The following is a 7500-nucleotide window of genomic DNA, read 5'->3' on the forward strand; positions in this document are numbered from 1 at the left end:
GAGGAGAACACAAGTATGTCGTCCACATAACATACACAGAAAGGGAGGTCCCCTAAGATGCCATCCATGAGACGTTGAAACGTTGCCCCAGCATTACGAAGGCCAAAACAGGAGTAATTGAAGGTGTATGTACCAAACGGAGTGGTGATGGCGGTCTTGGGGATGTCTTCTGGGTTCATAGGCACCTGATAATACCCTTTCAGGAGGTCGAGCGTAGAGAAAACCTTCGCTTTGTGCAGGTAGGAGGTCACATCAGCAATGTTTGGGAGGGGGTAGTGATCCAGTTCTGTTTGCATGTTCAGGCGCCTGTAATCCCCGCACGGACGGAGGGAGCCGTCTTTCTTCAGAACGATGTGTAAGGGTGACGACCATGGGCTGGAGGCCTTTTGGCAAAGGCCCATTTTCTCCATTTCGGCGAACGTCTGTTTGGCGGCTGCCAATCGTTCCGGTGCCAGACGTCTGAATTTTGCGAAGACTGGGAGTCCCGTCGTCTTGATATGGTGATAAATACCGTGCTTGGCAGGAACCGTGGGCGTTTGGCGAAGTTCTGGACGGAAAACTTCCGGGTACGACATGAGGAGGTGGGCGTAGGCATCCGTGGGTGCGCTGATGTGGAGAGCGAGGTTAGAGGGGGCGGGTTGAAGAGGTGTCGACATGTACGAGTCTACGTTGACCAATCGTCGGTGGGCGACATCGACCAAAAGGTGGAAATGAGAGAGGAAATCCGCACCGAGGATTGGCATTGTGACGTCAGCAACGAGAAACTTCCAATTGAATTTACCGTTTCCGAACGATAATGTGAGGTTCTCGTAACCGTAGGTGGGTATCGCAGATCCGTTGGCAGCTACTAAGCGGACGTCGGCAGAAGTAGACAGACTACGTCGTGCCTTGAAGAGTTTCCTTGGCAAAAGAGAACGACAAGCACCCGTGTCTACCAAAAATCGCACGACCGTTTCTGCATCCTGTAAAAAGAAAAGATTAGAAACATGGGAGGCCACCGCCACAAGCGATGGCCTACTTACACGCTTTTTGGCCACTGACAATCCTTGGCACATTTCTTCGCGGTTGCCCCGAATCTGAAGTGGTAGTAGCAAAACTGCTGCGGATGGGAGGCAGTAAGTGGCTGTAGAAGTCGTTCGTTGGGGTGCAAGCGATTGGTGGGTGGTGGGCGGCTTTGTCGCCGCTTCGGCACGTCACGGGGTAGGCGTGTATGTCCTACGGCATTCATGTCATCTTCGGTTGACGTTGAATAGGCATCCTCGTCGTCAGGGGTGGAGGCGTTGATGGAGGTCTTGAAGTGGCTGTCCATAGGGGTGTCGGCTTTGGTCATCAAGTCCTTTATGGGTAAACTATTGACATCGGGTATGGCAGCGCGTACAGGTTCGGGTAAACGGCGTATCCAATGGGCATGAAGTAGGTTCACCTCACGAGGAGAGCCGTGTGCGGCAGGTTGAAGGCAAGCGATACTGGTCATTTCCCTGAGGGCAAGCGAAGCCCTTTGGTCCCCCAACAGTTGTTGCGAGAGCTGAAAAAGCTTTGCTATACGGGCGGCTGGCGACGGCGAGTACTGCTGCAGAAGGTATGTTTTGAGGGCGTCATACGCTATTGGGGTGTCTCCTTGTTTACAAAGCCAGTCGGATGATTCTGGGAAGGTGTCCTTCGGTATCGCCGCGAGAACATAATCTGCTTTGGTGGTTGAGCGAGTCACGCCCCTGATACGAAAGTGGACTTCTGCGCGCTGAAACCAAGCAAACGCCTCTCCGGTGGCGAACGGTGAAAGTTTCAATGGGGCGGCCGCAGCGCCAACTGCTGTAGTAGAGTCCGTCTCCGTCATAGTACTAACGATGGAGGGGCGAGGGAGGTGGGGGTGGAAGGCAGTGGGAGTGAGTCGACTTCCGGGGTCACCAATATGACGGTGCCGAGTGAGGGTTGTGAACTCAAAGGCAGGATGCAATCAACTGAGTTATATTGTTATAGAACACTCTCCTTTATATACAAAACCTCAAGGCAACAGGACATAACAAGTTAACAAGACAGACAATGTTACAGAGGAAACAGCAGACATGAATTTTCATGTTCGTTTAGTGCGAGGGAAGAGCGAAGATACAAGCATAATATATGCAAAAGGAATTATGTACAATTGTGTGACACATGGTTGGTACAGTACACAGCTATCACTCTCTCAGGTACGAGAGCCTTGTCTACTTGAGCGCACAAAGGTAACTAAAGTCCCCTCACTATCAAAATGCAATCTTTCTACAACGACATGTTGAGTTTTAGTTTTTTTGTGGAATTCTCACGTTTATAGTGTTCATTTACCTTGATATACAAGACATGTCTACATGCAAGAATTAGTACATTACTCCCCTCCCTCCTCACTCTGGGGGAAGGAGCGCACTCGCCCTCACTAGTCTATGATATATGGAGGACGCTCCGACCCGGAATAGGTAGGCATATACTAAACAGAAATGCAACATAAAATATACATACATATATATATATATATATATATATATATATATATATATATATATATATATATATATATATATATATATATATATATATATATTTAGAAATCACCCCAAAAATATAACAAATCTTTCACCAAAAAAAAAAATGAAATATTGCATGTAAAAATGTACACATTGCAATATAAATAATTACACTCATTTCTTCTTAAGACCTCTGCAACTAAATTACAGAATACCCAAAGTGAAAAAAAAAATCATAACATCAGTATTACAAAACCTCATCAATAACTTCCCTCTGGTTGCGGCAATACAGGCTTGTTGGGCAGGACAGGGGTGGGAAAAGATGTTCCTTCATCCCTCAATTTCACTTGTCCGGGTTTACGGCTGAATTTCACAACACAACTCACCGCCACCGTTTCACCATTTGTTTAAATCACTACTACACTTGCACTTGCAACCATCAACCGGTGGCCTCTAGCCGTTTTCAGGAGAAAATTATTCAACTTCCCGCCCTTTTCTTATAACATTAAGTATAAAGTATTCTCATCTACACATTCACTAACACTGCTTATCTTCAATGTTGAACTTTAATCCTGCAGCCACTTGTCATTCGGGAACCACTCCGGCCCCAGCAACTAGGAATCATATAAATACATAAATAATACAGCATCCGCCTGACGGATCTAACCTGACCTATTTAACCTCTGATTGTTTTTAGGTTCACTCAGCAATGTTATACGTATTGCCACACTCAGAAAAATTACCACAACATTTTACTAATACATTAAACATGAACATAAGAACACATTGTAATCATCAAGTTTATTTAAAATTCGTCAAAAGAAGAAATGAGGTCTGTTCAAACAACCACAACAGCAAAGGAAAAAAAAATTCTACTCATTAACTCGAGGAAAGTCACTTATGCAGGGGTAAATAGGAACACTTGAAAACTACATTTTCAGGCACCACATGTATGTGTGCCTGATGGTGTTCAGACACTGTGGCATTAATAATGCTTTGTATCACAACTAGATTTGATTTAACCATCTTTACTAGGTACAGACTCAAATATGCTGGGTCTAGTTTGTGTTTTCTAGGTTGTAATCGTTTCAAATACACACAATCGCCCACAAATACTTTTACCGGTGCACTTTTGAACCTACCATCATACTTTGAGCTGTGTTTTTCATTAGCTCTTTTCAAAAACATTTCAGTGGTGTTCATTACTCTCCTCAATAGATTTAATAAATATATATGGTATTGCTCACTTGAGTACTTTGGCAATTTTTGAATTAATGAGTACCGTTTTTGGTAACACAGGATCCTGTCCATACACTAAAAAGAAAGGCATGTCCCTGAGCGAGGCATTATATGCAATGTTCAAAGCTAGCTCAGCTGTAGGAAGCATGGTGTGCCAATGAAGGGGGCATCAGCCACTAAGTAACGTAAAATTTGCACTACTTATACGATTCCACAAAGCCATTTGCTGAAGGCCTATATGCGGTCACTGAAAAGTGTTCAATTTTCATGAAGTCCATGACCGATTTCACCACCTCATTTATAAACTTAAGACCATTATCACTCATCAACATTTTCGGGCAACCAAACCTAGTAATGAAAGAGCACAGCGCCTGGGGTAATGAATTTGCTGATTTATCCAACATTGCGTAAGTATGAGTGTACCGAGTAAATGCATCCACAAATACACATATATACTAATGTTGAGTTAAACCAGTAGGAAATGGTCCTACCACATCCATATGCACTCTATAAAATTTAATAGGAATCACAGGCCACTTTCTGGGTTCCGGTACAGTGTTCTTATGTTCTTTGAAACAGTTACAAGCATGACAACCTTTTATATAATTCTCTATAGATTTTTTTTATTCCTAACCAAAGGAAAGATTCACGTGCTCTCCTCAATGTCCTATCGATCCCTAATTGCCCTGCATACAGACTTGCATGTACAATGTGAATGGCTCGATTAATTAAAGAGAGAGGAAGAACACCCCGTGCACAAAATTCCCCTTCCCTCTTCTCGTAAGCACAATATAAGATATAATTTTATATAAAAAAAATTCTCACGAGGCACATTCATAAATGATGGATAACTCCCTGATTCTCCTTTAATCACTGCTTACACTCTCTCCATCAATTCCTCTTTTTTCTGTCCCTCTCGGACTTCTTTTATATCCCAGCCTCCCAAGTCAATCAAACCTGCATCATCAGGGCATTCATTCTGGACACCCCCGGACATGTCCTCGGCCGCCCACATATATTCACCTTCGCCACTCAGTCTCTCTCTCTCTCCCTCTCTCTCTCTCTCTCCTCTCTCTCTCTCTCTCATCCCGTCTTCTGACTGCTTATCGGGAGAATTCACATCCCGTTCTCTATTTTCTCTATTTTGATGGGTGTCTTCAATATTTTGTTACGTTCTTCGTTCCTCTTTTGTGCCCTAGTTGTTACTCCTATTACTGCCCTCTAGAGAGAGCATCAGCTACCTTGTTAACCTTACCTTCTATGGAATGAAAACCCTTTATATTAAACTCTAGTAATCTCTCAATCCATCTCGGTTGTCGAGAGGTCAAATAATTTTTATATTACAAATCATGTAAGGGGCGATGATCACTTTGCAACTCAATCGACTGACCTAATAAAAAGAAGCAATACCTCTCTAGAACCCAAAGAATAGCCAAAGCCTCTCGATCGAATGTACTATAATTCTTTTCTGCCCCTTTTAATGACTGGGAAGCAAAACAAGTGGGTCGCTCTCGGCCTTTATCATCTTGTTAAGAAGCTACGCCACCAATAGCTACGCTACTCGCATCTGTTGTCACTAAAAATGGGCAATCAAATCTAGTATATGTGAGTAATTCATTGCTAGTTAAGGCAGCTTTCAAATGGTTAAAGGCCCTTTCTTTTCTCTCTCCACAATTTATCACACTTTGCTTCTTTGAAGAATCTAAGGGTCTCGCTATCTCTCCAAAACCTCTTATGAACTTACGGTAATATCCAGCAAATCCTAGGAACCCAGCTATTTTAATAGAGTTACGTGGTCTGGGGAAATCTCTTATAGCCACTACTTTACTGGGGCAGGGTTGGATACCTTCTGGGGTTATTATGTGACCTAAAAATTCTACCTGTTTACAGAAAAATTTGCACTTTGACAAATTTATTTTCATACCATTAGGTCGCAATGCTTCTAAACTTTATGAATATTATTATTATGTTCTTCAGCCGTTTTCCCTGTAATTATGATCTCGTCTAAATAAACAATAACATTATTGCCAATTGAGGGAGACAAAACCACCATCATTAATCTAGAGAATGACTTTGATCATTTTTAAAACCCAACGGAAGAAAATTAAACTGAAATAGATGGTCGTTAGCTATAAATGCCGTTTTACATTTACTGTCTTCCTGAATGGGTATTTGATATTATCCAGATTTTAAATCAAGAGTTGTAAAATATTTACTATCCCATACTCTCACAAGTAATTCTTCGATCGAGGGCAATGGAAATGCATTATCCTTAGTGACTGCATTCAACTTCCTATAGTCAACACACAATCTTACCGAGCCATCCTTTTTCCTAACAGCTACAATTGGAGAAGCCTAGGGGGATTCGCTCTGTTTGATTATCCCTTGTTCCCTTAATTCATTGATTTCCCTTTCTATCTCTCCCTGGAAATGAATGGGTACCTTATAAGGCCTTGACCTGATCGGCTCCGCCTGCTAAGGGGAAATCGATTAATCTTCCTGGGTGGATCATCTCCAATGCAATTACATCGAAATAAATATTGACAATGTCACTAACTATAGCTTGATATTCTGACAGACAAAGTTTTTGCGCTTGCATAATCAAATTCTGAGTGCGTTCATCTGTGCTGGCTGGAGTTGGGGCTCCCCAAATCCCATTATAAACAACTTCACATAACTCTAATTCACACACAGAATCACTTCCTAACACAACTCTTTTATTTGACAGGTTAACTATCGTTATATCAGCTTTGTTCTCTTTTATTTCTGTTAAGCCCTCTAAAATCATATGGGCTCAATTATCATGGAGTTTAACAACAACCTTGGTTACTTCCAGAAGAGGGTGACATGGGGTCACTGATATGCTCGTAAGTGTCTGGGCACAAAACACTTCTCCTCTCTCCGGTACAGCTGTTACCTCACTAAAATGTCTCTCCGAGCCTGCACAAACGCTTATTCTCTAATGACTTTCTATCGGCAAAATACCCCCTCCTGTTTTTACTGTTATTGTATCTTTTCCCTTCAAAAATGCATATATGATTATTAGAGATGAAATCTATTCCTAGGATAGCCTCGATTCCTGGAATTCCCAAGGTGGACAAGACAAAAAATCATGTGTAAACTTCACATATACCACCTTAAAATTGATGATCGTTGTATGGTTTATGCGTAGTTTATTTCGTCCTGGCGTGTCAAGGACGATGGAAGACGCAGACTGTAGTAGGTTTGAGGAGAATCTTTTTTCAATCAGTGAAACGCTGGCTCCTGTGTCGATCAGCACTTGAATGGATTTATCTGGCAGGTTAATCCTAACTGCTAACATTCCTAGACGGCCATTATGAGATATGGGGCACAGGCCAATAACCTCAGCTGCAATCCCGCTGCTCCATAGTGCTGCGGGGTTGAGGTCGGGGGTACCGATGGAGGTCCTAGTGCCTGCTCTGCCACGTCCGTCGTCACTGCTTCCTCGGCTACTGCTTGTGATGTCATGCAGGGTGGCATTGAACTCCCTCGTCTCCCCCTTCCTCTGTTTGGAGGGGGGGGGGGGAGGAGGTGTGCGTGTGCCACAGCCCTTCCGCCCTCGACATTTTTTTGCTGAGCACTCTTGAGATAGATGACCGTAAGCCTGACATTTGTAACAGCTGGGGAATCCTTGGGTGGGGCGCTCCACTTGTCTGTGCCCCTCTCCCCCTAACTGCCAGCATCTGAAAACCATGCTAACTCTGCATTCTCCCCTACCCACCTTCGGGGGTCGAGTGCCTCTAAT

Source organism: Palaemon carinicauda, chromosome 20, assembly GCF_036898095.1.
Source record: "Palaemon carinicauda isolate YSFRI2023 chromosome 20, ASM3689809v2, whole genome shotgun sequence".
NCBI lineage: Eukaryota > Metazoa > Arthropoda > Malacostraca > Decapoda > Palaemonidae > Palaemon > Palaemon carinicauda.